Source organism: Struthio camelus, chromosome Z (genome assembly GCF_040807025.1).
Source record: "Struthio camelus isolate bStrCam1 chromosome Z, bStrCam1.hap1, whole genome shotgun sequence".
Lineage (NCBI taxonomy): Eukaryota > Metazoa > Chordata > Aves > Struthioniformes > Struthionidae > Struthio > Struthio camelus.
Window position 1 is genome coordinate 43638179 of NC_090982.1, and position 10696 is coordinate 43648874.

Here is a 10696-nt window from a genome sequence, read left to right on the forward strand (position 1 = left end):
CGCGTGGCTGCCGGCGTTGACAAGCGCCGTTGAAGCGTCTGATAGCAGGCTGAAAAAAAGCGTGCAGATTTGAAAATATGGCTGTATTTCAGTGTCTAGAAAGTGATGGCAGAAACAAGAAACCGAACAAAAACTCCCGTGCTTCCAATTCCCTTGCCTTTTCCCCTGGCTTTTACTGACAGTCTTTTTCTGATGCCTTTTTTTTTTTTTTTTTTCTTTTAAGTGACGGTAAATTTATTGTGGCTGTCACCGCAACAGGTAATTGGTATGCGGTAGGCGCCGGGGGAATGGCAAAGCGGTGGGTGGCAAAACTACGCTGCTGGCGCATAATTGCGGGCGGGAGCAGAGCGCGTTGCCGGCGAGCTGCAGCCGGTCTGCCAACCTGCTGCTCCTTCGCCCTTCCCTCGTCTTCCCGGGCTCCTCCCGCTCTTTCGGGGGCGCTTCCGCAGGGCACTGCCAACCCCTCGCCACGGCCGTGCCTGAAAAGCAACTTTTATATCATGCCCCATCGCAGCACAAAAAAGAGAAGCCTCCGCAAACGCGTGCTGAGAGACGAGGGCAATTATTTCCGTGGTGCTTAACGGTAATTGTTAATGACTGAAACCCACTTGGCACATTAGACAAGCCGAGTGGCTGGGTAGCAGTTTCTTTCCCTTTCTGCCGCAGGTATGAAACCCTTTCCCGCTGAGTCTACTCGTTTTATTCACAGGCTGTGGCAGACTGAAAAATCAATGCAGGCTTTTTCTCGTCTTTTTTTTTTTTTTTTCCCCTCTCTCTCAGAGATTTGTTTTTAACTGCGGGTTGAAGTTGCCTCTCCCCGAAAGCACCAAACTCTGCTGCTGGCTGGCTCGCCCGCTGCTGGGGTCAGTAGCTGTCAGAAGATTTGCCTCGCTTTTATTTCTTTAAAGATATGTCAGAGATGTTTAGTGAAATCAATTATTGCAGTCTAGTATAAAAAATATATACTCTGGAGTCACGCTGACTCCAGTAATATTTACTTGCCTGAGCAAAAAGCACCCAGGTGAGTAAGGGGCACCGGGACTGAGTCCCCAGGTTGCTGCCCCTCTAACTACTCACTGGTTTTCCAAGGAGCGAGAAGCTCCTGGGTGTTTGAAGGAGACGTTGCGGAGTCGGGGGCTAGCCCGACTAATTGTTCCCCTTTCCTAATGTTCCCACGGTCCTGTGCAGGGTAAAAGGCCTTATTTTCACTTGGCGCATGGGAAAAAAGTGAAGGACCGCCCGTGGCTCGCCAGCACAGACCTTTGCACATCTGCTGCACCGAGATGAATGGACTTCAGCTTTATGCGGCACTTTTCTTTGGCGTTCTAAGGCGCTTTACAAAATGATGATGATTAAGTTGAGTGCAATGGCTCTAACGGCGAAAAGCAGGCAGCCACCGTGTATTTGATGTTGTTTATGCTGAGTAGGGCAATGCAGGCTGTTTCACTGAATGGGAGAAAGTTGGCTGGAAAGCAGCATGCTCTTGTAACAAAATCAAGAATTAGTGATCTTCAGGGTGACCTTTGTTGCTTCCCGCTGTGGGCTTCTTTCCCTAGTGCCGCTGAGCTTAAAGACTTGGAGCTACCTGCACCCCAGCAGCTCTGTACGCCAGCAGGAGAGAGGCTAAGCCTGGCCCCAGACCTCCCTGTCCTTTCCCACCAGCAGCCAGTTTTCCAGAGCCAAAGAAAGAATGAAGCTTTTTCTGGTTTTTGCCAAAAATTCTGCTATGCCTTATTCGTGATGCCTAGGCAGGGTTACACTGCTTTCTGAGCTCGCGTGGACTAACCTGGACCTGGCTGAGCGGGCACCCAGCTGGCCAGTGTCCAGCTCGGCTCTGCTGGCTCGTCCACCGGCAAGAAACAGACAGGTTTCAGCAATGGTCTGTGCCTTTTTGTTTCTGTCGTGCTGGTCTTAATGCCCTCCTGCGCTCAGGAAGGGCTGCGCCTTTGGTGCACTGCGCTTCGTGACGCTCTGGGTCGCGCCCGTCGCTGTGGCTTTCGGCACAGGGTGCTGGCAAGCGGGAAGGGGGAAGCACCACCACCAAGCGTGCCTGAGCAGGCTGAAGATTTCAGTAGAGGATTTCCTGGGTCTAGGAACATCTCTAGCAGATCCAGTAACGCCAGCAAAGCCAGCATTTCTCTGCCGGGGACGTCTCTGCAGTAAGTCCGTGCCACTTCCGGTGCCTCCTTCTGCAGAGCAGGGTCCCTACCAGATTCTGGAGCGTGGCTCAAAAGCCTATAAAAACATGGATATCGGTGAAATCCTACAGGACTTCCCTATACGTGTAATTTCTGGCGTGCTTGAAATGCCTCAGTTTGGCCCCCAAACTTGATGATAGATAGCAGCATAGAGTGAAACGCCTGGCAGCTTTATTTTTGGTGGCTTCACTCACCACTGCTTTAAATACATTGAGCAACATATAAGGATTCTGCTCATAAGCCAGTACAGGCTGCGAATACATTTGCCTCCCTACACATCCTAATTGGGTGTCCTCTGCTAACAGTGGAGCTTCGGTGGAAAAGGTCAGCAAATAACTGCGCAGCTCAGAAAATTCACCCGTGATAATCCCACTCCTTCAGCCTCCCTCTTCCCCCTGGGCCATGCACTGTTCATCTTCAGGCAAGAGCACCTTTCAGCTGTACGCTGCCTGTTCTCTTCCTCCCTTCCCCAAATAAGAGCTAAACGGCCTCCTTGTTCATTAGTTGAGCTTGGCTCCTATGACGCCACGTACCTCGCTTTTCGTTGGACAGTTTATAGTTATTAACGTCCATTTCATTAAAATCCTTTGAAACCAACTCAGCGCCGTTGCCTGTGCAAGGAGCAGAAAAGCTGGCTCAGGTAACGCGGTGGTTTTGCCTGCGGCCAGCGCATCTTACAGGTTGTCCAGAGAGGTGGTGGAGTCTCCTTTGCTGGAGATATTCAAAACCCACCTGGACGCGGTCCTGGGCAACGTGCTCTAGGTGACCCTGCTTGAGCAGGGGGGTTGGACTAGATGATCTCCAGAGGTCCCTTCCAACCTCAACTCAAACGTTCTGTGACTCTGTGTGATCTTTCCAGCTATGGCAGCCCGCCTGGGGGCTGCAGAGCCTCCAAAGAGCAGTCAGGGAGGTGGGAGCGAGGAAAGAATAACCCTCCACTGCATTAAACGTGAGATGGGAATTGATTCTTTTCCATTACGTGGATTGCCCATCATCTCCGCTCGCGAGGCCACAGCGTGCGTGCTTACCGTTTTGCTTGGGAAGGTGAGGAACCACGGGAAGAGGGTGGAAGCGGAGGGTGACAGCGGTCTGCTGCGAGGGTGGCCTTCAGGCATGACACCTGAGAGGGCAAGGCAGGGGACTGAACGAAAGAGTTGTAGTTTTCTTAAAAGAAAAAAGACAAGGAAAGAAAAAAGTGTATTTCTAGCTGTCACAAGCGTGGAGAAAACTTGAATGTTGCTCTAAAGGTCAAAAAATGAGACAGCAACTAAAACGAGCCCAAACTTCGTTTTAATCTCCTGACTTTTTTCCTAGCTAATTACATTATTCTGCTGGGTCCTGCAATTTTTAACCATCTGGGATGAGCAGTGCTCATTTGCACGAGCCTCAAGGCTGTGCGAAGGCTCATCCCCCTCCTTTGAGTTTTGCGCAGGGGCCAGCTCCTGCGAAGAGGCTCACGTCAGAGAGGACGGCGCTCGTCAGAGAGGACGGTGCTCGGCTCGTGCGCGGCCTCTGGCTCTGCTGGCACCTCCTGGGGCTCCCGGTGAGGAGAGACGTGGCAAAAGGGACGGGGCAGAGGGGTGTCTGCCCCCCCCCGCCGCAGCTCTGCTGCCAGCATACTCAGCATTGAACGTTGTGGTCTCTGGAATACAGACAACGTTAACTGGATTTTCTCAGCACATCCTTCCTTATTCGTTTTTTCTTTTAAAAACAGGGCTTTGCCAGCTTTCTGTCAGTGAGGGCTCTGCATGCGGGAGCAGACGGGTCCCAGCCCAGACTGGCGAAGGGACCATCACAGCCAGGAATGATGGCTGTTTTGGGACCACAAGCCATGCAGTGGCTGGGCTACAACAAGGACCAGTAACTGTTCTGGTGTAACTTGAGATTTCGGTGCAGGTCTTAGGGTAGGGGTCTGTGAGCACAGCAGCTACTGGAGCCGGTCCTTGGACTCAGTGCTGACCAAGGGGGTCATAGCTGTGCAGTGTGGAGCTCTCTTTTGGTCTTTTCCAAATAAAACAGGACCTACCCCAAATCATCAGAAATCATCAGATAGACATCTCCTCCTCCCAAGAGTGATGGGATTCACTTTAAGTCACTAGAATTACAAAGGTTTCTTGTATTTCCTTTCTAATTCTCAAGCCTCAGTAGCAAACACAGGCTCAGATTTTCCTCAAGGCGAGGTCTACCCCACCGCCTTATTTTGCAAGCGAATGATCAGACTGTCCCCTGTCACCCTTTGCGACCGTCACCCCATCACCCCTTACAGTTTGTCTTTGGGGCTGCAGATCTCCTAGGGGTCTGCAAGACTTCTCAGAGCCCGCACAGAGGCCACCCAGAGGGGCGCTGCCCCACACCTGCATTAAATGGTCCCAAGCCTCCTCCCACTGAAGTCGATGCAATTTTTATGTCTATAGAGATACTGCATTTCTATTTAGATGTTTTTGGACTTGTCTTTGCTGTCTACCTAAGAGGACTGTTTGCGTGTACGTGCATATGCATGGGTGTCTATTTCAACTTGCCAGCACTGTGTAGACCCAAGGCTGGGCAGACCCAGCCCTGTCCACTTCCAGCCCGACGGGTAACGCTGCAAAACGCCGTACTCTACTTGGGCAACCTGGACTCTTAGTAGACTATATTCTGCCCCCTGGACCTGAAAATCAAACTATCTAGGGCAAATCTGAAGTGTCTGGTCAGTCCCAGGCACGCAGCAGAGCTCGTGTGCGAGCGTGTGCTGCGGGCTAACGTCAAAGCACAGCGCTTTAAAACAAGAAATACTTCTCTCTCATGCACTGATTATCATACAGATTTTACATTTGTTCTTGTTTTCTTATTTTCCTTATTCTAAAAATAAGCTCTAGAGACAATCAGGCAGATTCTGGGCCCCATTTTGGCCCTTTTCCATTATGCCTAAGGGTTTGTCTATGCTTGGATATTTATTGAAATAGCAACTCTGGATAATGATGCTGGCTTTATACATAAGGAACAAGCAACAGAACAAAACGCATAACACAGGCTTTGCTTCACTGCACAAAACAGATCAAGAGAGCCAGCTATCCGTACTGTTTGCCTGAAAGTTTATTCCTATTTTTATGCATAACACGAGTGCTCTGCTGGTATGGAAAGTTCCAGATAAAAACACTTTTTTCAGCATTTTGACAGTTCTCATTTTTGGGTGGCAGCAGGTAAATGGTGTACGTTTGTTTCTGTGGTGAAAACATAAGGGGACTTTGTCCTTTTGTGGTCCTTTTGAGATTACTGGAAGCTATTTTAGTATTTTCACTCCAGTACTTCTCATTTTTTGCCTAACCACCTAATTACAATTTCCTTTTTTATTACTGGCAGGCTTGAACTAACAACCAGCACTAAAATATGTCCAGTCTCAAGCTGTTTGCAATCAATATCTCTTTCTGAGAGATGATCCAGGCATTTGGGGACAAACTATTGCTCTGTGATTCATCTTTGTGATTTTAATAGGCCAAAATTACACCTGCAGGTGAAAACCCTGTTAAGAGCTAGGGTGCTAGAAATCAGGATCTAAATCTTGCAGCGTGGATTCCATTTTGGCTATTGATGCCTTTTTTTGTATCCTTAGACTGGCTTCTTTGAGTGAGGAAGCAAGTCCCTCGGACAAGTAAAAGGATACGGATAATTTGGCTTTGCGTTTTACAAGAGGAATTGTCCATGTTCTCTGTTTCCTTGGATACTGGAGATTTTATATCCTGATTCAGCCGCGCACACGTTTTCTATTCCATTATAGATCCTGGAATATAAATGAAAAATCCTCAGAAATTGGTAAGAGATGAGCAAGACTCCAGGTGTACCCTCAAGCAGAAACGTGCTAGACAGGATCAGATCAGAGTGGACAGGTAGAGCAGATAGTTCATGATCTACCTAGGTCTCTTAGTTGTGCTCTCTCCTACTTTTCTAAGCAGTAAAGTCTTGCGTGGGCAGATTCCCTTTCCTTCCCGGTTCTGTAACTGCAGGTATCTTTGCTTTTGGCATCCACCTGACTGACAGCTCCAAATGTAATGAATTAGATCATGCGCGTGGTTTGGACTAGAGACCAGTCCAGTACATTCACTAACCAGTTTTCTAAAGCCCTTGCACAATCATAATTGCGTGATAAAAACCAGGAGCTCTGTCCTAAAAGCTGCAGTTGGGTGTGCAGATTGACTTACTAATTTTGCTGGCTCATTAACTGCTTCACAAATAAATCCGCTCTTTCCATTCACACATGCAATTATGGAGTTGCTGAATATTTGTCCTGTATTTTCTAAGTCTTTTGCCATGAATATTGTCATTAATGGTCCGGAATATTTTCCCAGTGTGGACAGAGTACTGACTAATTACAAGTTCTTTGACAATGATAGCAAGAAAGCTGGTTTGAACAGAACTTTTAAAAAATTCAGCAGATTCTTCCGTCTTTGCGTGGTGTTTTGCGTTTAATAAACATAGATGGATTTTTTCCTGTGAAATTGTTGAGTTATTTTTTGAACCCAAAGATCTTTTATCATTCATAATGTCTTGGGGTGAGGAGTGCTACAGGTTCATTGTGCATTTTGTGAAAAGCCACCTCCCTCTGCTTCTTAGGAAGCTGCCTAGGGTCATTTCAGTCAACCTGCCTGAGTTTTTCTAACAGAAGTGACTGTGAATAATTGGGCCGTATTCACCTCTCTTGGGCCATTCAAGATTTTGCAGACCCTGGGTCCGCACCTTTCCGGACTGAAGTGTCCTAAATTATGTTAATCTTTATCATAGGGAAGCCGTTCTCTAGCTTTAAAAATCTTATCATTCTTCCCTATAACTTCCCACTTTTCATACTTCTTTTCTGAGCTGTTCCAGCCCAAATGCCCACCGTGTTCAAGATGTGGCTACATCCTAGATACATATACGGTGGCAAAATGGTGGTCCCTGTTTTGTCGCTGACCCTTTTCCAAACAGCTCGGATCTTTCTCTGCTTTTCTGACCCTTGCTGAGCACTGCGTTGATGGGTTCACAAGATGCACCTCGCCTCCAGTGAGCCCTCTCCTTTTCCCTTTGCCAAAAGGGAGAGGCATGACTCCTAATCGAACCACCTCACTTCAGTCTCTAAATTAGATGGGATGGATTAGGAATTTAAACCTTGTCTGACAGAAGATGCAAAGAGAATTGTAGGCAGGATATAGCAGAAAGTCATTATTTACTTTCAGACCCACGCAAGGCAGTACATTTTTGCGCTGTTCTCGGTGCTTTTATTTTCTCTTCCAGTTGCCTGTTCAGCATCATAACGTTTTCTCTCCGTCTCTTTGCATTTCCAGCTCCCTTTGGCGAGAGGGGAACGCGCGCGTGTTGAGGAACGCCACGGCCACGGCCCGAACGCTGGAGGCGAAATGGCATTCCTGAGCATGGGCTACCAGTGACGCAGGATTTCACTGAAGTGCTGAGGTATACGCTATCTCCTTTTCTACACCAGCGATGGCTGGTGCTTGCTGTTAATGTTTTCACTGAGATTCTACTAGGGCCTCTTTTTTTATTGGTGGTACCTACAAGTCCCTTAAGCTACATGAGGGTTTCAGTAACACCAGGGAATAATCCTGAGGGTGCAACCTGTCAGTCCCTTTACAATGGTAATACTTGCCTAAAGGGGGCAGAGACCAGCATGAATCAAACCATGGGAGCGAAAGGCCCTTGCAAAACTTCCTAGCCAGGTTCCCACAAGCGCTCTGGTTTGTGGAGTAGAAAGAGGGGCGGAAGGACCTCTGGGGCCAGCCTCCCACTCCGAGCAGGACTGCCACCAGCACTAGATGACGACTGTTTTTATTGAAAGGTATCACGCCTTGGAACGGCTCGTAGGGTTGTAATATCCTATGAAATTCTCATTTTCATAGCTGGGCTTGCAAACCTTATTTTTGTCATTTATATCACAGCAAAAGCCCTTACAAGGGTGAGGGTCCCTGCTGCATTACACGAGGTGCAGGCTTGCAGGTAGAGAGGGCTCCTGCATTGGCAAGCCTGTCTGAAGGGAGGATCATTAATGCCAGCTCTCTCCCAGGAGAGTGGCTTGCTTCATGACTAGCGCTCAGCACAGTTAAGTGGCACAGCTAGCGTTCTTGGCAAAGCAACATATGGTGTTTTCAAGCATTGTAGATGTTTCATAGCGTATGTTTCCCACTCTGTTACCTTCTGACACTTTGGGGCACCTCTTTGCTCTGTTTATCGTTGCTACACTAGTCATTTTTACCTTTGTCTTTAAACGTTAATTATTTATACTGCTGACACTACTAATTGGTAATACAACGGTAGACGCATCCGTGTCTGCAGTATTTTACGGGCTTCTTATAATTAATACTCCAAACCATGCAAGAGCTTGTTGATGCCAGATTCTGCCGTGACTTTCTGTCATACTGTGTGTGCTGCTCTTGAGCTGGGGACTCTTTGTGCAAAGCACTGAGGCCTTGGTTTTATGCCAGCCAGAAACTCAATACATTTCTTGACTGCTTGGCATGGGTCATGTAGAACGATGGCATTTTCATTTTCACTTGCAGTCTTTACATAAATAAGCTTGGTTCAGAGGCAGGCAGATATATACACACAGAGAAGCATAAAGCCTAGCCATGCCTGCGGGTTAGGTCCATTAGTACAGTATTGGGGGAACCTCATTTTGCACTCCCTGGAAAAGCTGTTGTGATATTTTCTCCAGAGTCTAATGAGCCAGTCTCAGAACAAACCTTACGAGTCATCGCGGTGACCATTTGCACAAAGCTGAGGTTAAATTAAATGAAAGAAATATATAGATACTCTGTTTATGAGGACTGATGCTACAGTCAAAGGCAGTAACAAACAGTCTTTCTGTCAGCTTAGAGGGGGCTCTACAGAGAGGCGAAACGCAATAATCTGGATTGTCGAAGGTGGAGGACTTGCCAGATAACTCACATGGTGGTAATGTGAGGTCTCTTACCAGCTCAGTGTCCTGTTTATTTCCTGGGTGTCCCCTGAGGAACAAGGAAGGTTTCTTATGTATCTTCTATATTTTCCCTTAAACGTTCCACTTTGAACGTTTAAGACACGTCTCCATTTTGTGAACAGCCTGTCATATAAAGCAAGTCGGAGTCTATAATGGAGTACCAAGGTTAATAGACACATCACCTGACAAAGGTGTTGACGGGGGAAAATGAAGACCTCAGTTTTTTCATCACTGCATGGTAAAATCTCTGAAAAAAAGACTCATGCGCTATAAGAAACCTGGCATGAAAAATGTAAAGCTTTGTAGAGCGCTGGTCTCTCTGTAAGCCGGCTCTCCATCCCGGCTCTGGTGTGCGACCCAGCTCACCAGCAGCCCAACTCCTGAGTGCCTTGGTGCGCAAGGAGCTGGCGTTCCTCTCTAACCTCTCAGGGGACCGGCTGGCCATTGCCCTGACCCTGGAGCTGTCTTGGATGGGTCTCAGCCTCTCTTCCGGTGATTTTTAAATCTCTTGAGATAGAATAAAGCAAGCAAACGCTCACGTTCAAGCTAAACTAAAAAATAACTTGTTGTAATGGGTTGCCCAGTCATGTATTGACTTCCAGGAATGCATTCATTTTCCATTTTCAAGGGAGAATAGCTGAAGAGTCAATCAGCAAGCTAAGCCAAATGGAAGCTAATGCAGTAAGATAGCGCCATTGTTGATTCAAATTCATACTGAACAGTAACATTTGACCGCTTAAAAGAAAAAAGCCCATACAGCCTGTTTCACTCACACGGCTGCTTTGTTTCCCACAATCATGTCTGCTGAAGCTGCAGATACAGCAGAAGCATAACCTAGATTGCTCAGTTGCTGTAGTTTGCATTTCTGGGGTCTCTAGTTTCTTCTTGATGTTTTGTATATGTTGATAATGCTTTGCAGTTAAAAAAAAAAAAAAGCAAATATCGTCTCTCCTCTGAGTTTCAGTTTGACATGAGCTGTGCCAGGCTCCCCCCAAAAAATAAAAGCTCAATCATTTCTTTTACTTAGAGCTGATGTGAGCTAGCCCAGCAACCTGCTCGTGTTCCCTGATATTTGATCAAAGTTCATTTTCTGCTCGGGCAACGCTTATGTCAACGGCTTGCTTCATTCACCAGATAAGCTTCGCAAACGATGTGATACGATCAAAGCAAGGTGCGTTGGGCAATGGTGCTTGTCGATGCACGTTCCTCCTGATAAATACGTGTTTATAACGTGTGTGAAGCTCGCTTGCAGCAAAGCTGAGTTTTCCAAGCTAATGGTACTTGGTTTTTCCACCTTGCAGGCCCAGGACTTGATTCTCTCCTGCCTTACATAGGTGTAAATCAGGAATGCATACGTGATAGAAATGAAACTGGAAGCAGGTCAGAATCACCTTCATCCAGACCAAATGGTGGCCTCCTTTTGGCTTCTGAGGAGGAAACTTAGGAGAAGCAGGTCTGCAGGCAGCTTATTCTGGAGCCGATTTCTGGGAAGGATTAGCCGTATGTGTGCCAATATTAAACCATAAATGCTTCTACGGTTTACTAAATACCAGCT